Genomic DNA, 26,959 nt, shown 5'->3' on the forward strand with positions numbered 1-26,959 from the left:
ACCAAAGGCCACTTATTGATCCACATGATCCAGCTTGGGCTTCTACAGAATGATGTTGAGAAGTTATGTTTTGCTGTTTCAATCTCATTTTAAAGAAACACCAGGTTATAACAATTAGGTCATCTATTAAGTTAAAAAGTTATCATTTTTCTACAGGACTTCTCAGGTCCTTTTAGAATGCCACAGCACACTATAAAACTAAATTACTTATGAATAATTTACAGTTGTCCTCAAACCTAACCGACTTTAGCAATTCTTTCATATTATCTCCACGCATTAGGATCCTTGACACAGTTTTGAAATGCTGACAGAAGTTCTTTAAGAAGAAGGAAGGTTTGGACTGTGGAAGCTATCCCAGCAATAGCCCAAGCTTTGCGAAATTCCTGTAAAGTTCTCTTGTGGTGTGTCATCTTCCTAGTGGAGGTGGTTTTATAGTAAGGGTCATGAATTCTTAAATGGGAAAAAAAAGTGGGAAATTCAAATCAATTTTCTAATTTGCTAATGCATTCCTATGGCCAGCTGATGGAGAAACTGTGGCATAATGACTAGCTAAAATGAGTCATAAGACACGCTGGCTGGTGGATTTCACTATAATGCTGTGCTCCACCAGCATAGCTAATTGGAGGTGATTACACTTCTTCTAGCATTTTGGATACTTAAAGACTAATGACAAATCTGAATGTAAAGACACCATCAAAAAAGAGTCACAAAACAGAGGGTAGCCTTTATTCCTCCAATTACAAAAGGAGTCAGCACACGAGGGGATCTGTCCAATAACCCCTCCACGTATATGACCTTATATCTGCTAGAAAAATAAAAGGCACTTTTATTTTTAATTGTTCTGCTATTTCTGAAAATGAGAAAGGTGAGCGAATGTGTGCATTCATTAGACTGATCTACAATCCAATCATTTTTACATGTAAATATTCTTTCCATCCACCAATGCCTGAAAAACAGACTGAAATGCTACCCTCTAAATCCAAAGGAAGAAATGTTTACCACACCACAAATAAGAAAGCTACAGATGTGTTAGGTAAGCTTCGGGTGTCAAGGGGACACGGGTAAAGGCTGACTGATGACACGGACCAAGGCAATCTTCCCACATAGAACATTCTAATGCTATTTCCCTCTTGTCCTTCATATGACATTCTGGATCATCCAGGATCTGACAGCAAATGCGTCTTTCCAGTCCTTTCCTGCACCACTCCTTCTAGTATAACCCGGACTCCTGCCACAGGTTCACACACAGATGGTGTCATAAATCACCCCTGTGCCTTTGTTCCCCTCTAATCGTTCCTTCTGTCTGTAATGTCCTTCATTCCCATTCCACCTGTACAAATGCTGCCTGTCCTTCAAGACCTGAACCACTTGTTTCATGAAGCCTCCCTGCTTCCCTGTGTCAGATTTAATTTCTCCCTTCCCTTTACAACTTTCACTATGCTTCTCTTACGGTCCTGACAATGTAATTGCTTATCTTGAACTACAATTAAGTATGTATGTCTTGACTCTTGCAAACAAGGTTAACCTCTGATTCATTTTTGTCCCCCAGGGGCTAGCATGAAGCAGGCACACAGGACATACTCTGAACTATTGATTGAATGATTGCAATCTTCCAAATAGAATGATTCTACAAGCGGATTCTCAGCCCAGAAAAATACAGTAACTCCTTCATTTGTTTTCCACGCCTTTGGTCACTGAACACTCATTACTTTCCCAAGATCATCTTTTGGAGGTGTTTTCTCATAAAATTGATCAATTGACATTCAACAGAATACCCTGAGACTGACACCTACCTTTGTCAGTGTGAGTTGGTTATGCCTCATAATTCATGCATTTGCATCTATCATGTACATGGTGACACTGAACAAGAGCCTCTCGGTGAGTTACCACCCAAGTGTCCACACAGGGAACTCCTGGGATTAGACACTGCATACTGCTTCATTTGGATTCACATCGTCTGATTCAATGTTATTGCAGGTCATTATCTTTTGATAATAGGTGAAAGCCCCTGAGCATGCTGACACTGAGCAAAAACAAGAGAAAATACCCTTCGTCTTAACTGTGTATGTTCCAATGGATGATTATTTGCAACTGCCATTTCTAAATCCACTCCCTACCCCTACCCACTCCTACCACCAGAAGCTTTGGAGAGGAAGCCACATTTAGAAAGAAAAAGCTGATGGACAACTGTAACTGAAAGTCCTTGGGCTCCTTGAGATCATTCCTCAAACTCTGAATTCTTGAGTTTTTAAACCTGAAACATACTTTGGGAAAAGAAAATTTGACTGCGGACAAAAAGAACCCAAAGAGTGGGGAGATGATAGGTCAAGTCAGGAGTACAAGTGGCAAGGAAACCCAGGTGATTCAACTTTTGAGAACAGTATCTGTTCATTCACTCAACAAATACCTTCCACATTCCTCTTATGTGCAGGGAACCTGAGTAAACAGCAATGAGTTGTGCTGTGACAGAATGCAAACAGCTTCTGTTTGTGTCCTATTTTACTTGATATTCACGTGATTTATTCAGAAAGGGATATAATTTTCCTATTTATGGATGGTGAAATTAAGCCGAAAAGGGGAAGGATCTACCTTCACCTTTGATATTGTCGCAGTCAAATAACAAAGCTTGGTTTTAAATAAGGTTCTCTGACTGTAGCAGAATGTCTGTCTTGATTCTTCTACATCATTCTCCCCAATGCTGATGGCAGACTATTAACGAAACATTTGAAGGAAGTGTTCAATATTTAGTTTGCTTTGTTTCACAAAATAATCTAAAAGATCAATTCAGAAAAATAAAGATTCACTGGAGCAAAGGTCATAGAAAATGCCAAGTCTACATTAGTAAAATGCCCGAATTATAAGAAAAAAAAAAAATTCACTAGAAAAGCCTTTTTTTATTACTTTGAAAGTAATGGAGTGGCACAAATTAGATGATTCTGAGGAAGTGCCCTGAGATTGTTTGTAATTAGTGTAGCATCACTTGCACAAATGGGGGAACCACATACAAAGGCTTTACAGTTGATTTTTCCCACTCAGTTTCTCAAGAAAATACCTTTGTCCTGAGGAAACACAAATCTTCACTTATTGCCCACAGGCAGGACATTGAAATTTCATGGGCAGTTTTTAAGGTTAAAATGCTAATGCTAGTGATTGACAGGGGCTGGGAGGAGTAGAGAATGGGAAATTAGTGTTTAAAGGACACAGATCCAGTTGGAGAAGATGAAAAGATCTGGACATGGATGGAACAGACAGTTAGTTGTACAACAATGGAAATGTGCCTAAAGCCACTAAACAGCGCACTTCAAATGGGTTCCAAGAGTAAGTTGTATCTTTGTTTATCACAACAAGAATTAAAATAAAGGAAATGCAAATGAATGTTAAGATCAGATTCCATCATGGAGGTGTTTTATATATTACACAAGGTCAAAGATAAACTTCATCTGAATCTCTGGTTGACTTTAAACTCAAAAAAAATAAGACTATATTTCTGAACCAGAGTAGTTAAAAATAGTGAAATATAATCTACTCTCTGTAAGGACAAATACAAACTAAAAATAAGAGCTTTAATTCTCCTAGCTGAAAATAAGTGAAGAGATACTTACCCCTTATTCTGCAACCCCCGTCTTTTTCTCAGAACATTTACTTTAGAACACTTGTAATTGTTAAGGACTTTGTCCTCTCTTTGAAATATATATAAATCCTTTTGAAAGCTAGATAGGACTTTTGTTCATTTCCTGACCTAGGAATGCCTTTTTCAAAGACTTGGGTGCATCTCTTTGAAAAGTAAGCATCAAGGGAGATTTTGTCCATATCTCCTAGTTTCTATGGGAGAAATAGGAGGCTAACCTTGGTAGGTATCTGCTCCAAATTCCAAAATTACCTCCTGAATAAAGATAAAAGAATTTTGGTTTTCCTCTGGATAAAGCCAATTACCTAACATCTAACACCATTGATCACCCAAATTATCAGGTAAAAAGATGGACTATGAATGGCAAATGGAGCTGTCAAGCCTTCTTACTTGAGGACAAATTATTGTTTATCTTGAAAATGGGTACATAAAGGATTGCAGTTTCTATCTTTGCAATCTCATAGTGGATTAACTACAATGTGTATCACATTCTGATTAAAAGCTCATTCAATAATTAAGCTGTTTTCTTTCTTTTTTATATTGTGGATAGAATTTCTGAGAAGAGTTTTATTGTTAATTTTATTTCCCCAACACTTTTGAGCCTATAATTTTTATAATTTCCACTACAATAAATACTAGGAGATAAAACTAAAACACAGATATGCATGAGAAAGACTAATTTCCATTATTACAAATAGGCAGAAAAAAAACAGAAGAAAGCTGCAAATGAACTTCTAGGGAGGTGGGGAGAAGGAAAAGACACTTTAAATAATGAGTATTGGTAGCTATGAAAACAAAAACATGGCTAATTGTACAGGCAGGACAGAAAAAATCTCCTTTGCAGAAAGGCTCATAAATAGGGTTTGTAAAATGAATTTAAAAAAAAAAGGAATTGTGCGTTTTTGAAGCTATAGACTTCAGAATAGACATCATACAGATATCCATCCACAAAGGAAAAAAAAAAAGAGAGAGAAGTTAAGGTATTAAGTGGACTCTTACTAGAAAGAAGGGAGGATGGCAGAGAGGAAAGAGCATCCTAATAACCTGCCTGCCACATCTTCATATTGGCTACCTCCTGGATCTCTAAACAAAGACTTTATAAAACATATGTTTGTAAGTATTGGTCCCTTCTATCTTGTTTTTTGGTTATATGTACACGTTATCTTTTCCATTTCATTGTGCAAATCTTGAAGGTTGTTAAAGCAAAATAATAAGTTTTGTTTTGTTGATTTCTAATCCTTTCCAATGCCACAGGCAGAGAACAGATCTAAAATGTATCTTCTAAAAATGTCATGGATAAAAGTAGAACGAAGTATTCAATTTTGTAATCTTAGTAATATTAAAGAAATGGATGTGGCAGGCATCACATGTTCATGATCTGTTTACAATAGCACAAGAAAGATGGCAAACCTCTGCTGGGTTTGTTCTTTTATAAGTCAAATAGTCATCCGTTTCATTATTTTTTATTTTAATTTGTTCATAATCATATATTTATATTTATTTCATTCTATTCATATTTATTTAATCTACTTCATTCCTATATTTATTATTTTATTTGCTATATTTGTTTATTATATTTATTTAGACTCATTGTGAGTATTAATTACACTGAACATTTGTTGAGTGATTAGGGAAAACACCAGAATAAAACAATACAGAAGAGTTGACTGTTCAGTTCTAGTGGTATAACTAAGAAAACTAAAAAAAAGCAGTCTGTAGAGACCAAAAGAGAAGACAGAAGTAACTGGCAGTAAGAAATGGTGATGCCAGGGAAAGTGGAGAAAATGGGGACATTGGGAGAATGAATCTGAAGACACACTGGAATAGGAGGCAGAAAAAAACCTTTAAAATCACGAGGCCTCTGCCTTGTCAAGTATTTAAAAATGAAATGTAATCAACTAAAGCAATGCTATTTTCCTGAGATCAGAAGCACCAAAATCTGATTCTGGGTCTTACGCTGACCTTGTGACCAGGCTTCCAATTCCTGGAACAGAATCACAATCATAAGTTATGCAGATACAACCCTGCCAATAAAGTCTTTATTCAAGATGTGTTTCTATGTTTTAAACACAATTCTTGGACAGTGAGCTGCTGAGGGCTCACATTCCCCATATCCTATCAGTGTGGCTTTTCTCAAAGAAGGAAGGGGAAGAAACCGAGATAATATGTGAGCCCCTCTGTGCCCTCAGAAAGCACAGGTTTTCTTTCATCAGCACACATTTAGGGCCCCTTCTGTGTACAAAGCTCTCCAACCTGCCTTGCAGACAAAAGCTGAAGATGGAGTTTCCGATCACAAGACGTGGTCTTTTAGAATCCACTGACACAAAAGCCATCTAGTGAAAGGCAAAGTTGGAAACCTGCTCTAAGAAAGTGTTTCTCAAACAGAGAAGCACATAAAGATTCTCTGAGTATCAGGGTATAATGAGGATTCACATTCTCTGACTCCAGGGCAAGACTCAAGTGTCTGCATTTCCAGTCAACCCTTAGAGGCTGCCACTGGACAGATGCACAGACCACACAGTGAGAAGGCCCTGCCATGCTCAGTTAGAAGGGATTCCTTCTAGCTGATAGCTTTGGAAGGTATTGTAAAGAAGACCCCACGTCTAAACAGAGAGAGAGGCAAATGTACCAGAGTGTGCGTCTGTGTGTCAGGTGGGGACAAGGGACAGCAGGGAGTGAAGAGAAAAGGAGGGAAGGGAAAAGAAGGATCTCCAGAAGGAGAAAATAACTTGAGCGAAATTCTGAATGCAGAAAAGTGAATGGGGTATTTAAAGGAAAGTGAGAAATCTGATGAGTATAATCTGCAGAGGAGTAGGCAAAGAATTATGGGAAAATGGCTAAGGGTGATATGCCAGGGAAAAAACGATACAGATTTTATACAAGTTTGACTCTACTTTTTTTGTGTAGGTGGAAGGAACATCTGATCACGAACAAGAAAGGCAAATTCCAACAGTTCAAATGAATTATGCAAAATAAAAGAGCCTAGAATTTTGATCTGGCCTAAAGTTATTCATATTTCACTTTTTGATATTTATTACTGTTATCATTATTCTCCAATCAATAGTGATTAGCTAATTACAACCCATCCTCAAATGAATAACCTTTCTTCAAATGATACTATTGAGAACAGAAATAAAATATGGCCTGGTCCCAAGTTCCTTGAAAGGTTCAGGACTCCACACCCTAAAACCAAGCAGTGGCTCAGTGGCACCACAAAGCATTTGTATTTTCTCTCAAAACCTGAATGTTTCCAGAGTGTTTCATAAGGTTACAAACTGAAGAAGTGGCTGTGGTTATGCCTAGCATGTGTGAGGCACTGGGTTCGATTCTCAGCACCACATGTGAATAAAATAAAGGTCCATCAACAATTAAAAAAATAAATTAAAAAAAAAAGAGCGCACAGGCTTTTGCACAGTTGGCTCTATGTAAAGTCAGAGTAGAGGTGATATGATGTGGCGGGAAACAGAGGACTCCCCGGATGACCAGGAAACTCCAGCAAATACCAAACCCTAACAGGCAAGTTCCCTGTCTCCGGTGCCAACACTACCAATAATAAAGAAGAGAAAAGGTATCTAAAGTAAAGACAGCTAATAAACCCTCTGGCAGTACTTGTTTCTGTGTCTTTGTGAATCAGTCAAAGCTCTCCCTCTGACATTATTTGGGATAGGCAATGAGTCTCATTTAGCAAAAGGCTCCAGGTTCATTCCTTAAATAAGTAAACACATCTGAAAACACAGGTGCACACATGAAGATCAGGCATAGAGACGTTCATGCTGAGACACATGATGAAGCAAGGATTTCATAATGTTAGCAATGGAATCTCGGTAGTGGGGACATACATGTTCACTGTCATATTTTCAACTTTGAAAACTTTCATTAAAAAGTTAGGGGGGGGCTGGGGATGTGGCTCAAGCGGTGGCGCGCTCGTCTGTCCGCCGAGAACTAAAAAATAAATAAATATTTAAAAAAAAAAAAAAAGTTAGGGGAAGGGCTGGGGATGTGGCTCAAGCGGTAGCGTGCTCGCCTGGCATGTGTGTGGCCCGGGTTCAATCCTCAGCACCACATACAAACAAAGATGTTGTGCCTGCCGATAACTAAAAATAAATAAATATTAAAATTCTCTCTCTCTCTCTACCTCTCTCTCTTTAAAAAAAAAATATTCTTGTCTTCTGTCTTTGTTTACCTTGTATGGTGACTAGTTAAAAAAAAAAAGTTAGGGGAAATTATTCCTCTTTTTTTAAAAAAAAAAATCATATTAGGTAGGAGGTAAAAACATTATGTACTATTCTCTCCCTTTAGCATTCATCCAATCCCACTCCCAACATAATTACGTGTTAACTACCAGAAACAGACTTTGCCATTTTTTGCTCTTCATTTACAAAAAGTGAATCACGTATGGAGCTATGTCTGGCTTCTTTTACTTAACAAAAAAGCATTTACATTCTTCTGGACCAGTTCATGTAATTATATTTCATTCCTTTCAGTGCCTAAATATGATTATATTATCCAGCTATACCATAGAGAATCTAGCCATTTCCCTATGGATGCATTTTGATTATTTTCAAAACTTTTGTCTTTTTTATACCACACTTAGACTTCTGGTCATTTTTATTTAGATTCAAAAATCAATAGGGTCCCAGAAGATCACAGCAAGAACCTGAAATGAGTCTATTGCTCAAGAAGATGAACATCTGAACAAGAGGGAGGTGAAACCAATAGAATCGACCTCAACAGTTAAAAGAATTATTGGACAGTATCAATTATCAAATAAATATCCAAAACCAACATGTAGGCAAACCAGAGCTCTAAATGACAACTAGGATGCATCAACTTAAAAAAAGAAATGATCAACTTCACTTAGGGTATAGATCCTCATATCCTCATTCGAACATTCCAGTTAACTGAGTTCTTATGTCAAAGCAGAGAAGTAGCAAATTTGGATGGAAGGCAAACACTTTTTATTAGCAGGCATATTGATGGAAGGAAGAAAGTTAAGGCTTTAAAAGGAAACAAAAAAAAAAATAAATAAAAACATAGAGAGCTATCCATGTGGGGACCAGGAGCTACTTAGTATCAGTCCTACATATTTCAGTAGGTCCTAGGGTCATCATTATGTGCAGTGAGAAATAATAGATGTTCAAAATCATGGCTCTGAATTATGAATGAAAGTATAATTTCTCAGGATACTTGCTATAAGATAGCAGTGAAGTATAGAATATATTTTAGAAAGACAGCCTATCAAAAGAGTGACAAAGAGATCCTTGATCACAAGAGACCTGTGGAAGACTTTGCATCAACCACTTCACTGAACTGACAGAAAAACAAAAGCACCGAAGATAACAAGAACGTTCTGAGGTCAGTACTTATTGGAAATAATCAGAGCTATAACACAGAATATGTGATTTTTATGCCTCTGTACTTGTGGCCACTCCAGGATTGCAAAATTGCTAATCAGGGACTAAAATCTTAACTTTCCATAATGGCCTATGACCTAGAATTTACCCATTATTGAGTTCTTTTTTTTTTTTTTAGAAAATAGAAGTTTTATATGAAGATATATTGTGATAAAATCCATGTTTCTAGTCAGCTCCCAGCAAAGAGAAATGAGACAAATAGCACGTACTCATATACCCTGCAGTATGCTAAAAAGACAGACTTTCCTCAGAGTCTCAATGTTTCCTATATCCACAAGGAACTTTGTTGCAGCAAAGACTTCTTGAGAAGTGTTTAAAAAGTGAATTCTTTCACCAAACCTCACCCTGAATTTGCTAGTGTTTTCTTTTAATTCTCTCACACTTTATCTACTTTCTTATCAGGATAACCTCTAGAAAATCAGAAAGGAACTTATAAATCAATAATGTTATCCAGGACATTATTGGGAAACTGAAGCCCAAAAAGAAGAGGTGACTTTCTTGAGTCGATAACTTGTTATTGGAAATGTTAAAAAAAAAAAAAGATGTCTTTTGATTCTCAGTTAAGGCCTTTCTCTGATGAAGCCATGCTGTCTCCTAACTCTGAAAGGCCACTAAGAAATATCACTGTCCCTAAAAAATATCATTAATATCCATCCAGGGAAAGAAAAAATATCATTAATATCCAGGAAAAGAGTCATGGCTAAACAGGGAATGGTCCCATATCAAGACAACTCCTTGGGTCCAGGAGCAATAAGCAGGCTGCTAAAGAAGCTGAAGCTGCTGTTCTTCCCATGACTTTGGTGAAGATTAATGGTGTATATGGGAAATCTTGGCCAAACGTCCTACAGGCAGTGTTTGATCGGATCTCTATGGATTTCCTACAGCTATGAAGTTGTCAACATCTATTTTCTAGGGACAGTTGAACTGACTTGACTGAAAATATCTAGTACTTTCTGAAGTCTCCCTACAAGGAATAAAACTTCATAGTTTGAGATATCCAAACATGATAGATTTGAGCATAACATACTGTGCTATAACATTTCATTTAAAAAGTTGAACCAGATTGAAGATTAATTTTTAAGCCTCTGTACTTCCTGAGAGGAAAGATCACCTTATTTAATTAAAAAGCACTGTCCCACTCTTAGTTGCTGCCCTGACCAATAGAACCCACTGCCAGTCTTCCTTTCTTTAATTCTGTCACATTCAAGATTATAAATCAGCTGCTGACCACTTCCTACCCTTGCAACATTCCTTCCTTTGAGAACAATGAACTGTCTCAATCCCGACATTAAATCAAAGGACTATCACTTTTAAACAACAGAGCTTTCAGATTAATAATAAACTAATTTAAAAGAAAAAAAGGGAAGAAGATAGAAAAGGATTGGGTCCGGTAGGGAGGAGGGGGGAAGGGAGTATGTACTCCTGACATTCTGGCCTGCAAGCTACTGTCCTTTGAAATAGCAAGAAGAAACCATTTTTTAAAGAATCTTTTTCATATGCTTCCAACTACAAAGGGAATATTTTCCAGGGGAGGCTTGTCTAGTCTGCCTTGAACTTGTTTGGGGTCGTATCATCTTTCCTTCAAGAGGTTTGCCCTAGGTAACACTGCATTCCTTTGGAAATTTAAAAAAAAAAAAAAAATCCAGTGCTGGCAGCCAGTGGAAGGTTTTTCTACACGGATGTGCACCTCCCACGTGCTCTGGTCCCAGACAGGACTGGGCTGGTAAGAGGGACCGATGAGGGAACCATGCCAGGCCCAGACACAAGTCCTCCATTCTGACACAGAGTGCTGCCAAGAGGGAAGGAACCACATCCTTCCTCAGCCTAAGTCCCCTTCTTAAATCGAGCAGTTGTTCAGAAGCGGGAAGCGCAGGGGGGGAGTGAGGAGGCGACATCACTACTTGGTGTTAATTATAACAAGGGGAAACCTTTATTCCCAATATAAAGTTTCTAAGTGAATTCAAGACAGAGTCTCAAGGCCGGAAAGATACTTAAATGTCATTTTAATTCAAACTCCTTTTTCCAATATTCAAGTCTCCCTGTAACATCCTTGCCAAGTGGATGTCTAGGCCCTTTTTAAATATCTCTAGTGATGGTGAATTCATTTCAAGTCCCGTTTTCATATGGTCCCAACTGTAATAAATGTGTCAAGATGTTGAGCTAGATTCTGGTCCTCTATAATTTTGATCTACTTTGTCCTGGTTGAGATCTCTAGAGCCAAGTTGGTCAAGTGGCCCCATCTTCCTCAGACACCTTTGGGTATTTAATCCAGTGGTGTCGGTATTTGAAAGCAGAAGTTCCACGTCTATGTGGATCCTTAGGACCCTACTCACCTCTCTAACCCTCAAAGTGAGAAAAAATATATTGAGGAAATGAAAATACCATTTAAAAAGGGACAATGGTCATCAACTAATTAAGATATCTCCTATGTGTTTGAACTTAAAAGGAAATTGGAAAAGGAGGAAAGGAAGCAATAAGAGGCGAGAAACTCAAACAGCCAATGATGCTGAATTAGTCCAAGATGGGTTTCCAGAGAATTGTTAGACAAATCAGGTAGTAACTAAACACCTGTTACAAGATGCTCAGCTGTACATGTAAGCAAATTAGACAGGAGCCATGAGACAACAAGGCAAGCCTCAGCACAACTATGCAAAGCATCCTGTTTCATTGTGGGTTTTACAGTCACAGACCTGGGCCCAAATCCTTCTCCCTATCTGAGCATGCTACTTTACCACACTGAATCTCAGTGTCCCTATTGGTGAAGAGGGTCAGTAAACCCTTCATGGAGTTAGGTAAGAGAGTTATGTAAAACAATTTTACACAACACCTGGCACAGCATAAACACTCAAAGTGGTTAGCTATTATTATTTTTGTCTTATTTTAGAAGTCTAACCTTTGAGTCTCTTAAACTTTTCCCTATATACTTTTCCTTGTAGCAAGAACAAGGAAATAGAAAATCCAAATACCTGGAAGGGAGCAATAAGAAGATCCATTCTCAGGTGAGAAACAAGATAAGAGAAGGAGCTCATTGGATGAGAAGTCAGAATGCCAGCTATGCCAGCTAGGAACAGGTTCAGCTGACTTTAAAAATGGTAGATTCCTCAATGGCCTACTGGAAAAGCCAGAGTTTTAGTCCTCTTGACTCCAGTGATCTAGTATTCCCTGAGAACCATCACACATATTCCATTTAACATCTGCAAAAGCTCCATTTTTCAATGCCTTCTGCCAGTCCCCACACTACATCTCTACATCATTAGCAACAAAAATCCTGGAGTCCCCAAAGTAAAGTCCTGCAGTAGTTACCTCATTTTTATTTGCCTTAAGGGTGCCTCTTAGAGGACAAAACACTGCCTGAGTGCAGCAAAAGGTGGTTACAGGTGTTTTAGTCACTTGCTATGGGCTGTTGAAATCTGAGGCAATACAGCACTGGATGTGAGCCTGTGGTTTAAATAAGTCAAGACAAGTGAAGGAGTTCAGCTGTGTCCTGAGAGGCAGGAGGGCTGAAGATAAGGCTTTTAAATATGCAGGAATGTGTGCTGGTAAGTGCTGACAGGGAAGACAGGGAACAGCCTAATTCAAAATGTGTGCACTTCCTAGAGATGTTAAGGTACTCAGGTATGTTTTTGTAAAGGACACTTTCCTCTTCACCTTGAGTTTGATCGAAGGCAGTAAAAATACTGCACTGGGCTGAAGAATCAAAAGAGCAAGAACTGTACCACCCAGATCACCAGACACCTGCTTCCTGGGTGAAAAGAGACCTTACATGTAATGAAGTCCAAAACCCATGGAAGGATTTAGAACAGGAACACAGCATGATCGAAGAGGTGTCCCAAGAAGATAACCAGGCAATGGTGCACAGTGAAGTGGAAGGTGAGTGATTGAAAGGTGCCCATTGAATAGATAGAATTCCAGTGAGCTCTCTTGATCATCCAGGATTAAGTGGCCTCTTGATGGTCATTTCAACCTCTGAGCTTCAGTTTTCTCATTTATAATAATTCAGAACAAACTGACCTTACAGAGCTGTTATCAAATCTAGTGACAAGAAAAGCAATTCATAAATTGTTGGGCTCTTGGACAAACACAAGGAATACCCTGAGTATCACTCAGTAAAGCCCAAAGTCTTAGTAAGGAAAATAAGTATCTTTATCTTTATAGGACCTTGCCTTCCCTCAAATGACACTGATGTGAGTATGTGAGCCAGCTTCATTTAACTCACTGTTCCAATTGCTTATATATTTCCTCTTGTTTTTCACACACTAGAAGCAAAATCATTAGGGAATTTTAAGGAACTATCTAGCCACATCACAAGGGCATTCCAGCCTTGGCTTGCAATGTACACTGGCATTTTAATTCCAAGAATGGTCTTGAACAACCTCTTCTGATGACTCTGGATCACCACCCTTGGTAAGGACAGAATAGAGCTCTAGGAATGCAAAATTTTCCCCTGGGTTATTATGATAGAATTCCCACGAGTTGTCCCATCTATTCCCTCTCTAATCTGCAACATTTTCTCACCAATACCAGATCTGCCTAAAACACAAATCTGATAATGCCCCTCCTTTGCTCAAGCATATTCAGTGGTTCTCCTTGCCTTACAGGATAAAGCAAAAATTTCTCAAAAGGATATTTAAGGTACTGAATGACACAGCTCACATTTTTTTTTTCTTTACTGGTGCTGGGGACTGAATACACAGCCTTGCAAATGTTAGGAAAGTGCTCCTCCAATGAGCTATATCCCAAGTTTTAGAGTCTGATCTTCAGTGATTCCTTTGCTCATAGGCCATCTCTCAGTTAAACTGGGTCCTCCCCAAAGAAGGCCCTGCTTTCCTCTCTCTATGTTTTAGTTTTACTGCCTTAGCTGGAATATAAGTTGGTGGTGATTTTTTTTTTTTTTTTTTTTTTTTTTTTAGACAGGGCCTCGATAAGTTGCTGAAGCTGGCTTTGAACTTGTTATCTTTCTACCTTAGCCTCCTGAGCTGCTAGGATTACAGCTGTGGGCCACCACACTTGTCCTTGGTGGAGATTTTTAACGAGGTCCATGAAGTTAAACTGGGATTACATTTCCCAGAATTCTTATTCCCAATGGTTTCAAGTTAGGACTGGCCTCCAGAGGGCCTCTCCAGGCCCTAGATACTCCTGCAGTTAATGCACACCATTTCTGATTGCTGGCTCTCTTCCTTGGTGGTAGTAGCCACGTCCACTGTTCTTCCAACCTTGCCAGATCTCCCCGTCCAATCTCTCCAAGTCTGAGGCCAGGCAGGTGAAATATTCCACAGCCTCATGCACCAGACCCCTGTGCAGACCACCCACATCATACAGTGAGGGGCAGCAGAGGTCTATAATTTGTTCTCATGGATTGAACATTGCTCTCTTCTACATCATATCCAATTTTTCTTACTGCCTGTCTGCTGACCACAGAAAAAACAGCCTTCCTCAGACCTCTTCACCAGCTCTTTCTCAGGGTCTATGATTAATGACTTTCCTCTGATCTCCAAACTTCTCCTTCTGGATGTTTAATTGCTCTTCTTTTCCCACAATTGTAGCTCTCTCTCTCTCTGATGAATCCCAAATTCCACAGCATACATATTATCCATCCATTTATTTCTGCTCCCCTAGTTAGACCCTCACATACCACTCCTCACCAACTACTTCATGTCCATTCCTGCCCATCACTTCAAGACTCCCTTCTAAATGGGACTTGCTCATAAACCCCTTCCTGAGCTACACAGTTGTTGTCTCTCTTCTTAAAATACCAAATTCTTTATTATATATTTTTAAAACTTGCATTAGATACTCTTATACTATTTCAAATATTAAATACATTGTATTATAAACCCCCTTATGTATCTTATCATTCATAACCATCTATAAACTTACTCTGCAAAGGCTGGGTTTGTGTGATTTTCTAATCTCTGTATCTCACCAATGCTTTACCTATGTAAAGTTCTCAGAAAATGCTATTGTCCAAAAGAGCAAAGGAATTGTCCCTGTCACTGGTCCCTTTTTACTGACACACGTAACTGAAAACCAACACTACAATTTAAGATATCACCTGATTTATATGAAGACAGGTTTTAGAGCTACCACCACACCTTTCTGTTCCCCTCACTCAGAGAAGAATCTCTGTAGTCTACTTTCAACACCTTTTATTCTTATCACACACATAGTTCTAGCAAATTTGTTGCCTGGATTCCTAGTCTACAGTAAAGTAGAAACCATTCCCTGTACAGGGAATGGGGAGAAAACTGCTAGAAAAAGGTGAGCTGAAAGCAAGAACTAGCAGACAGTAAGAAGGAGAAGAAAAGAAAATTTATGAAAATCAGATTGCATAAATGTAAAAGTATACCAGTCTGCAGCCATTTGGTATATGGGTAAATGATCTCACCTCAATAAATTCTAAAAGAATTACAGTCCACTCCAACAAACTGTCCTGAATAACCAAGATTAAGTAATGCCACATAATTTAAAATAATCTCCTTCTGAGATAATTTTGAAAGTAAAACTTTAAAAAGAAAGGCGTACATTGAAAATTTCACCATTTTTAATTATCCCACAGCACCTTCCATTCTCAGAGAGGGAAAAAAAAAAAAAAAGAAAGCCCAAGGAATATTTATTTCCTCATGCACTCATTTTAAAATATGTATGAGTTCCAACTATGAATCAGGCACCATTCTCTCTCCCTCTCTCTCTCTCTCTCTCTCTCTCTCTCTCTCTCTCTCTCTCTCTTTCTCTCTCTCTCTCTCCCCCTCCCCCATCTCTCTGTGTGTCTCTTGCATGTGTACAAGCGCAGGCGCAACAGCACTGAAGGGTGGGACCGCTAAGAGGTGATGAAGTCATGAGCACCTTGCCCTTCAGTGGATTAATGCCCTTACAGTGGGAGTGGATTAGTTATCCAGGGAGTGGGTTCCTGATAAAAATGTCAGTTCAGCCCCTTTTCTTTTGAGAATATGTGTGCTTTCTTGACTTTCCACCATCTGCCTTAGGATAATGCAGCAAGATGGCCTTTCCCGATGAGAGTCACTTGACCTTGGACTTCCCAGCCTCCAGAACTGTTAGAAATGACCTCCATTCTTCATCAGTTACCCAGTCCCAGGTATTTTGTTAAAACAGCAGAAAATGAAGTAAGACCATCAATAAGTACCACAGTGATTTCTTACAAAGAAGGAAACAAATGCATACAGGACTCAGTTCATTGTTACTACCTTCTTCCACAGCAAAACAAACTGTCAAATGGAATGAAGTTTCTGGACTCCCTCATACAACCTTTGTCTCATTTCTCTGCCAAACATGTCTTCACTGCAGGGGAGGTCCCTGGAGATTCCAAAGGTACTGCAACCCTGCACAATTTGTTTTGGAAGAAAAAATGTGGCAAGACAGAAAAACATATTTGATTTTATCATCACAGCCCCCAATGCACTCATGGAGGCAAAAACCCTGGCACTTCTGTTTTTCTTTAGTTGTAAATTAAATTTACAACTAAAATTTAAAATTTGCATAGGGATGCAGTAATAATTAAATGAGATAATGAAAATAACGCACTCAGCACAGCTCCGAGTCACAAGAAGCCTTCGATCAATATTTGGTCCTAAACTTACAGCCAGTTCTGTGAATTAGCCTTATTTAGTGTTATCTGGGGCAAATTGTTGGTATTCTCCTGCATTTCTCTTGTCACCCAGGATGCCCGGGGGCCAATGCTGGAATACAAAATAACTTTCCAGCCAGGCAGATGGGCTGGGGAGATGAATGGGCAGGATTGCAAGTGCTGCCTGCAGGTGTATCAGATGTTTTGAGGGAAGAGACAGGGCAGTCACACAACACCTTTTGCTCCCATGCAGTTCCCCAGGACTGGCTGTTCTTCCTATAAGAGGGCCTTTTAGCATCCACAGTGCATGCTTTGCTTTGGGCAATGTGCCAGAATGGGCCCTGGAACAAAATTAACATCACTGATTATGATTGGATCTTTGGCTTTGATTTTTAAAGGCAAGTTAATAAAACAAGCACAACTAGAAAAACTGCCTGCGTATATAACTATAAGCATGTTTGGGGAGGTTATTTTAGTTCAAAAAAGTAATAAAAAGGGCTCAAATGGACTGAGTACTAATTATGTTCCAGGCACTGTGCTAAGTACTTTATATGCATATTTTATTTAATCCTCACAACAGCCCTCTCTCTGTGCCAAGAACACAGATGAGGAAGCAGGTTGAGATGTTAAATAATTTGACCATATCCCAAAAGTAGGGAGAGGCATTTGCCTGCCCAGGTTGTCTCAGTAGAAAGCCCATGCTTTTACCGCTAAATGCTTATAAAATGATACCACCTGAGACTAAAGGGCACATGTTCATCCACTGATTAAATACACTTATTGAACTATTCCTTCAAATAAAGCACTATGAAGTAAGTGGGACAAAGAGAGGTGAATAAATATGTAGGATCACTTCTTAAAATCAAAGAGCAGAATGGCATAATAATTTAGCTTGCTCAAGTTCAAATGCGGGCTTGCTCAAGTTCAAATGGGGGACTCCAGCTTTTGGGCCTCAGTTTCCTCTTCTCTAATATGTTGGTTTCAACTGTACCTACCTCATAGGATTGTCCTGAGACTTCAAAGCTAATATACATAAAGCACTTGAAATGGTGTTTGTCATATGTTGTCAAATTATTTTTCACTCCCATTATGAAGGGCCACATATAAGACTGAATATATGTGCATAGACCAATAAATAGTTCATGGAGAGATGGCCTACAAGCAACTTATTGAAGGGTTAGATACCATTTAAATGTGTAGAGCCAGAAAGAAGAAATTGATCTTATATGGAATTGAATTTGCTCACTCTTCAGATTTCAGAAACTGGTAGCTGAAGTTTTATAAGGAAATAACTAGGTTCAATGTTTTGGGGGACTGATTACATAAAACACTACACAGGAACTGTGAAATTTCCAGCTGAATTGAATTGAGCAATAGTGCATACATTCCCTTCCACTACTCATTGCATTTGGAAATAAGAACAGTCTCATATCAGAAAAACCAAAAGAATCCAGTTTTTCCTATTTCCCTATTTTTTTCCCCTTTGAGACAGTCTAAGGGGAACAAGAGGCTATGAATGACACATCAATGAAACCAAGATGTCTTTCTCATCTGTTCATACCAGCCCGTAGGAGATCAGAGCCGTCCATCTCCCCTTCTTATAAACAAGCTCCTCCATTTTCCTTCACTCTGTTCAAGGCTCCAGATGTGTTAAATCTGATCACCATCCTGCTTCTGTGCTCTCAGGGACAGCCTGTCACACATTATGCAAAATCCAGACTTCTCACCTTGGCCAGCAAGGCCAGTCTGATCTAGCCCCCGCCTGTCACAGGACCTTATTACCAGTCTTCTGACCTTCTTAGCCAGACCCAGCCACCTCAGACATGACCTCAGGTCCACCCTGGCTCTTTTGCCGGCTTTTCTCCTCATTCAATTGGCACATTCTATGATAGCCTTTCCTGAACACCCTAACTAAAATACATATCCCTTCAATGTTGGTTGTTTCAATAAGTCTTCCATGTCTTAATCATGAAATCACTTGTTTTTCTTCTCTTTACCTGTCCATCCACATTATATATAAACAAAAAATATACATACATATATTTCCTTCCTCCCAAACTCTCTAAACAACAACTATAGCATTTAAACAATAAACAATCACTTCAGCATTTCTGTTTCTTAAGGCAGTTTCAGATAACTCCAAAAGATAGATAGATATATAGATAGATAGATATGTGTGTGTATATACACACACACACACACACACACACACATATGTATACACGTACACATATTATCATTTCAATATTCTAAATGTATAAAATTAAACATTTCACATATATGCACACATATACCTACATACACATTTGTATATGTATAAGGTTATATATAAAAGTGTCTATAAGTATACCTATCAAATTATATTTCAACATCATCAATGTAAATTATTTATTTAACCAGTTCCATGTATTTATTTCTACTTCTTGAGGATAATTAATCATACTTATATCTACCCATACATTTATTTATTCATCATTGACTCATCCATTGGATATCTGCCATTTGCTAGGCACTATTCTAGGCACCTGGGATACATTAGTAAATACATCACATATCTCTGACTTGTAGATTTTGTATTCTAGTTGGCATGAAATAAAAACTAAACAATGGACTAAATAAAGTAATTAAACATCATAAGAAATCTCCATCTAATCTATATATCTGGGAGATAAATAGGACATGCTTATTACCATTTTACAGTTGAGGGGAATAGGGCTGGAGAGCTTAAGCAAGCAGTATCTAGGATTCAAATCCAATCCCAAATTCAAAGCCAAGCGATTTTTCACTACGTACTATTCACCATCATTCAATCCCCTGTCCCCATCATCTCTGTAATTGGAAAACTGAGATCAAATCTTCTAAAAAAGTAATATTTACTATGTACTATGATTCTTGAGTCTCTATCATTTCTATAAAGTGAAAGATCTCCTATATTTCAATGAAAGCCAAGCTTCTTCCATGTGCACTAAAAACTCAGAAGAATAAAGCAGAAAATTTGTACTCATAATGCTGAAATCCAAATAAAAGCCAAAGATTTTATCCTTTTATGATTAATGGTGACACAGAGCTTGTTTTATTTTTTCAAAATTTTCACTTTCATTTCCAAAACCATAAATGTACATTTTCCTAACCCAGCTGTCTATTTTCTCTTCCCATCCCCAAATCTGGATTCCAGAGGGGGCGGGGGGCTCTGCAGGTTAGAGAAATGTGGCAGAATCACATCCCTAAGGCAGATAAGATATCTTTACCCATCTGACTCTTGATGCAGTGTTCAGCTGTGATTCTCACTGAAGCCAATGATACTGCCAGGCGTCTGTGACTTACAATGTCTTGTTCCACATGCCATGACCTGTGGATGTGGAAGGAATGAAGTTCTGCTCTCAGTCTTGCATGGTATCTCCTAAGACAGAGCTCAGCAGTCATGTATTCATAGCAACTATCTGAGAAAGAATCCTGTCCACATCCTCATTTCACAGGTGAGGAAGGCCCAGAGAAAAATGCAACCAACCAGAACCAGGGCAGGTGAGTTGAATGGCTGAGGGAAAATTCATGGTCTTAGACCATGCCAACTTGGTGTTAGAAAGACAGGATCTAAGACTCAGTCCTGCTACAAATATTTAGTCTCTCTGAGTAGCAAAGTATGAAGTAATATTTTTAAAGTGTGCATGTGTATATAATGGCAAGCATTTTGAGATTTTCAAGGCTTCAAGTTCTATCTAAATAAAAACTATTATTATTTGAACTAGGCCTTTTATTCTCTAAGCCAGTATCCATTTGGACCTACAATGGAATTATTGTCATTGCTGTTAATCATAATACAGTTTTAAATCCCCCAGCACCAGGCTTTTAACAAATGTTATAATTTAGACTGACACTTACCAAAAGCCTGATGAAATGGATTTTATTATCCTCATTTTACAGGTGCTAAAAATAAGGCAGAGACAGACCAAATAATGTTTCCAAAGTCAAGCCCAGGGAGGTTAGTTAGTAGGATGTCAAAGCGAACTATGTCACAGAGCCACAATTTTAAGTCACTGTAACTTCTAATGATACTAGTTTAAGGAACTATTCCACTGATTTAAAAAAAAAAAAATTGCAGATATCTTTTATTTTGCCTTTAGAATTGAGTGGTAAAGGAGGAAGCCAGTGTAATCGTAAATACTTATTGCCAGACAGGTGGGAGCCACAAGCACCCATGGGGCATAATCTTGAAATCAGAGGTTATCTGTCCTTATGTTCACCTGATGCCAATTATATCAAGTAAAATGAATTCTTCACTACTTTTAAAAAGAGATTGAAGCCTTTTGCAGCTGCTCTCTTCTATGGAAACTTCCTACTTTATCCAGGTAATTTATTTATGACACTTGACATTGGCCTTACTGTCAATATATGCAAGCATGCACTTCAGTGTCATCCTTCACTGTGTTTGCTGCAAAACATCCTTTATTATTAGGTTATAAATGTGTTTTTCCACCATTGAGCCAGCAATGTCCAATCTTATTAGATTCTATAACTCCTTATCATGTGTCTGATTTTGTGAACAGAAAATTAAAGGAAATTAAAATTATCTTATTTGTCTATAGAGTCAACCTTTAAGAAAATTAATTTTATGATATAATAGAGGGGAAAAAATCAGAAAACTAATTCTGGGCCTATCTGTCAGAGGCTGATCTGACCTAGGAAGAATCCATTATCAATTCAGTTTTGTACTTTGTATGTGCAAGGCACTGTGCTGGACACAGGACAGGATAAACCACGTCCTCAGCTACTTAGGTGCCAATCAAGGACATGAACAAACTACTTACACACACACACACACACACACACACATACACACACACACACACACACAAATATCATCCTAGAGATAGAAGATGTTATAAGCATTTAAGGCAGTTCCATAAATTAAGAAAAATCAACAAAGAATTTGAGCAGCATGTCTGAAAGGAAAGAGGAAAAGAAAAGATACAGCCTGAATAGATATGGCATAAGAATGCAGGGAGGGGGCATTTATGATTGTAGTTATACAAGTCCTCAGGTGCTAAAAATACAATACAATGAACCAAAGGGTTTTGTACTCAAGCACACACAGGTTCTAATCTTTACTAATTGCATAAACTTGAGCAAGTCTGTAGGTTGCTCTGAGCCTCAGTTCTTACATCAGGAAAAGGCAGACAATGATATATATGTGAAAGATATCTTTGTGTTGAAATGAAATGACAAGAGTACATGCACCAACGGATGCTAATTTCCCTTGCCTTGGTCTGTTTGGCTTGAAAATACATCTCCGGGGCAAAAAAAAAAAAAAAAAAACAGGGATATTTCCTCTTTAGTCCCATTTCCCCCTTTTACTTTGACTTTTGCAGAGAGATGTGATTGCAGAATTTTGGTTGAAAGGAATCTTAAAGAAAACTACACAATGCACTGCAGAATAACCTTAGAGATCATCCAGTTCAGCTCTCTCACATTTTAGGCCCCAAAATAGAGATTCCTCAGTCACAGGCAAAGTAATACCAGGATTAGAATGGCAGGATGTGGATGGCATGGGCCAGAGGTCTTAGCCCAGGTCCTCTGATCTAGTCCAGAGAAAGGACAATTTCAGTTTCTTCCTAGTTCTAAAACGAAATGTACTGATGATTCTCAGCATCATACTTTGGTTGTGTATGTGACATAGGTCATGCTATTTAACTTCTATTAGCATCAGTTTCCTAAAAAAAAATTAAAATAAAAAAACAGAAGTATTGCAAGGATTGAATAAGACGATGTATGTAAACCATTCAGCACAAACATGATGGAGTTCAATAAAGAATAGCTATTAAATTTTGATGACCATAATTTAACAGACTAATAAATTGAAGGAATTTCTGGCAGGAGAAAGAATTAGTGTTTATTAAATTCTTCCTATGGAAAAGATGCTGACTTTTGGAAAAGACAGAGACTGAAGATTCTAAGGAGGCACCAGCGTTCCTACTTCCTAACTGCAGAGCCTGAGAATAATCCCTTTAGAAGAGTGCCTCAGGTACCTGCCAGAGTTGAGAACTCAAAGCGCTGCAGCTGAGAAAGTTGAAATAAATGCAAACTAAAAGGGCATCCTATCTATCCCATCAGCATAAACAATGCACTCCAAGGTTTATAAAAATGAGCAAATGAAAAGTTAACCTGAGTTTATCCCCCAAAATGTCAGACACCAAATGTTTTGTAACCTTCTTATTCTTTGGTGGTTTTTCTTTCCCCACAGAGCAATTTCCAAAATGGGCAAAGAGCACAGTAGGTGGCTCTCTTTAATATTTCACAGGCAAGGCAACAGTGACTCACCAGAACCTACATCTGTGTCACCAGCAAAAGCCCAATGAAGTTGAGCAACAAATGAAACTGTGTACACTGGAGATAACCTCTCTTTCCCCCGTCTCCTCCTCCAATTTCCTCCAGTCACATTCTGCTTTCCTAACAACACCAGGTAAGAGGTACCTACTTCTTGGCAAAAGCAAATAAATAAATGGTCCCAAATGCCAAAAGCAAGGAACAAAACATTTCTCCCAGGACTGCATTTGCAAGCCTGTCTGCTTGCTATAAAGGAGACAAACCTGATGACCTGTGAGGAGTCTCTATAGATAAATGGCCCCACTGCCTGGACCAGAAACAGAACAGCTCATCTTCCTACTGAAGTCTGCAGCCATAAGTTTCCGCAAGGAGGACTGAGATTCCAAACAAATGATTAACATCAACAGAAAAGGATGCTTTTTTTTTTTTCAAATTTGCATATTGTTCTCTCTATTCCACTCTTTATCCATGGAATTTGTGAAAGAGCTGAATGATGCTATGGCCATGCATGGCATTTGTTTCTCAATACCAGTCTTTGAACTATTACAGGATTGCAGAGGGAAGAAACCACCCAGGACAGGAAGAAAAATCAGACATAATTCTGAACTTTATGTATTCATAGTAATCCTTCCTCCTAAGAGTTGAAGGGGCATCACATCAAACAAATGAAAATGAGTAAGTTGCCTTAGAGATCATCACTTTAAACTCTCTCTCCTGAGAGTCGGCTCCACTAAATTCTACAAAGTCATGTTGAAGGATTGTACTCTTAGCAAGGAAATATCTACTCTGTGACAAAAAGGATGCCCTGAAATCACCAGCCAGATAAGGTAACCTAACAACTAAAGTAAAGTACTCAAGATCTCATTGGACATGTAGCAGGGTGTTATAGGAAAACTAGAAGCTAAAAGGTATAAACTATATTCCTAAAGCTGGAATTTCCCATCAAGGTGACCCATGGCAGCCTATCATTTTTGAGTCTCATTCCAGTTTTCAGTAAATGAAGACTAGCTAAGAAGAGGTGTCATTTAATGAGCACCTATTCACTACACATATTTGACATTATTTCACTGAATTTAATCTTCACATAAATTCTTAGAGTAAGCAATTTTATCCTACTTTAGAATTGGGTAAAATAGAAGCCCTTAATAGTAAAATAAGTTGCTAGTATCACCCAGCTACTTTGGTACCAGAGCTAGAATTTGAAATCAAGTAGGTTTTATCACAAAACATGGGTGCCTTGTACTATTAATATGCCTGCTGTGTCCTTCTCCAGGGCTATTACAAATAACAAGGAAGGTAATATATGTGGAATGTACTTTGGAAATGTTAAAGTTCTATATATACATATGGTTTTGCTAGCAACAAATAATAATATGTATAAGGAGTAAGGATAACTGGATTTCCTTTCTTCAAAGAATCATAACCAAAAGAAATTTGTTTTCAATCTCCCTTCCATCCCCTTCTTCTGACCTTATTTTTTGTGCTTTTCCCCACAAGTCCCTGGTCTCTCAGGCACATATTCAGATGTATCCCCACCAGCTCATCACAATGCATGCACACGGAACAAGCTGATGGAAGCAAGAGATTCCATCCTCTGCAAATGTTTGGTGTGGGAGGTACCTGAGTGGGTACCACTGGACTCTTACCTTCTCTCAAGATGTACCACACCCATTCTCAGGGACTCATCAACACTGCATAGAAATATTTTGAACTGTGAAGGGCAACCAACTATAAATACCAAAGTCAGGGACTTATGATGTGGCCTGTAGATAGAACTGAATTATTGTGTGAATCAAATAAAAACAACTGTCATGAGCAGGGTACAGATTATGAAAGAAGCTATTTAATTTTAAAATAGCAATAATACAGGAAGACCAGTGTAGGCCTGTGTGTGTTTGTGTTTAAATAAAGCAAGTTAGTCTCTAAAAGAGAATGAATCTAGTAGCATCCCTGCACAAATATTAGCTGAATAACATAAAGTTGCTTGACTGATCTAAGAACAGGAATAGAAGGCTTAGCACAGTCTATTACAGCTGTGACTTCCAACTTCCTCCTCTGGTCTTTTTTATCCCTCATTAAATTAAAGCCCCTCGTTGTCAATGAAAGATGCCTCAGATCAAGGCAGTTCACAGGCCTGAGACTTGACCTAAAAACTAGTAGAAAATTCATATCACTAAGAAATATCAATTTTATATTCCACATCAAGCATCCATGATCCAAGTCACATGTGAAAGATGTACTTTAACAGAACTGTTCTAATTCCGAAGAAGAAAACATCACATTTCCATATTTAGAAAACAAAAAGTCACTTCAATGTAATAAGAAAGCAGTCTCAAAACTCAAAGTCTCCAGGATTATTATTCAAGAATATTTATAATAGTTATCATCAGTTTCAAACAGACCAGGTACCAGGTCAGCCACTGTGCTAAAAACAAAATGTAACTTGAATTGCCTGCCCCATTTCATCCTCCCAACTACCCCAAGGTGACCATTATAATCTCCATTTTGGTGAGTGGGGAAAAATAGTATTAGAAAGATGGGCTAATTTACCCAAGTTCAGACAGCTAACACATGGCAGAACTGGGAACCAGGCAAATCCTCTTTTTACAGCTGGTAACTAACCCTGGGATCTGACAGCAGAGCAGGAAAATGCTTCCCCTGGTGTCCTGGTTCACAATTGCACAACCAGGGGTGGAGGAAAGACAGGTTGGGAATGGGATCTTTAAGGAAATAGCAGAAGTTTGTTTTTGTGGTTTTGATTTTCTCTAACTCTAGCCTCCTGATTTCTTCCCAGTACTTCAAACTGGAAAGGGAGGGACGATATGGTTCCGTGAAGTCAGTTCCTTAAGGAGGAACATCTCATTCTCCACAAGGCCAACAGCTCCACTCCCTGCCGGGACTGGGGAGAGAACTGGAAGTACCATAGGAGGTCACCAGCATCCAGGCGTCCCTTCCCTCTCCCCGAAACTTCGCCTGGAGCCTGTGGGATATCCTCAGCAGGAGCATCTTTTCGACAAAGCAGGTCAGCAAAGGAGAGAGTGAGGCTGCTGGCAGCCTTTACCCAAGCTGTCATAGTTCGGGGTTGAGAGCGACGTGACAACTGAATGGGCATGCTGGGACACACAGCCTCCAGTGCTCATCGGTTACATTTGCGCGCTGGAGCAAGCAAGGCGCAGGAAGACCGGAGTAGATCCCGCAAAGGGCTGAGAATGGGCACAGAAACGCACGGATCCCACGACTGCGTTACTTAATCCCTACACAAGCAAAGATGGGGCTCTGAACTGCAGGGTTCGAATCCCCGCCACCGCACTGAGTGATCTACCTTGGCCCCTGCCTCGCCCTGTGTCTCAGTTTTCCCTTCTGTAAAACAGGAGGATTGAAGGAGACGATCTCTAAGAATCCATCTACCCTGAGTTTCTGTGGCAGGATGAAACCAGTCCTCACTGCAGCGCGAGACTCACCTTTCTTGGGAAGCTGAGCGGGCACAGCGAAAGGGGCGGGATGGGTGGAGGGTCTCCCTGCACTGATTCTCTCCGTGCTCCGGGCCAAGGCAAAGCCCAGGGGACCTGGATCCCGGCCGTCTTCCCCAATGAGCCTCTTACTTTCCGCCGCACTTTCTTTTTCCCCCTTCGGGGCTCCTCCCCCGGCGCCGCGCGATTGGCCGCGATATCGTGGATCAGGCTCCACCCGCCGCCTTGGCTCGCAATCCGCCAGCGTTCAGGGCTTCCCGAGCCTGCGGCTTCTGGGCGGCACAGCGGGCCAGTACCGCCCGCTGCGAGGAGGAGCAGCGCAGGGGTCCGCCTGCGGGCGGATGCGAGGCTGTGCTTCTTCCTAAGGCGCCCAGCCTGCAGCTCAGCCTGGCACGGTGCCCGGCGCTCCGGGAGGATTACCGCCCCCCCGCCCCCCTGCGCACGCACATACACCGTACACATAGGCGCAGACATGTGCTCTTTTAAAATTATGGTCTCACAGTTGAAGTCGGAGTAACCCTGACTTTTCTTCCCGTCTGTATGT

General features: G+C 39.3%; 1 protein-coding gene across 2 annotated transcripts in view; it reads right to left on the reverse strand.

Moving 5' to 3' along the window:
- IL1RAP (interleukin 1 receptor accessory protein) overlaps positions 1 to 26,559 on the reverse strand; it is a gene marked incomplete at its 3' end in the record, with an annotated part of 132,307 nt that extends 105,748 nt beyond the window's left edge. For both annotated transcript variants that reach the window (XM_081301812.1, XM_081301813.1), the window contains exon 1: positions 26,407 to 26,559. The remainder of the gene's footprint in view (positions 1 to 26,406) is intronic.
- Between the last annotated feature and the right edge of the window lie 400 nt (positions 26,560 to 26,959).

The sequence above is a fragment of the Spermophilus citellus genome, assembly GCF_964194105.1.
Source record: "Spermophilus citellus genome assembly, chromosome: 7".
Classification (NCBI taxonomy): Eukaryota; Metazoa; Chordata; class Mammalia; order Rodentia; family Sciuridae; genus Spermophilus; species Spermophilus citellus.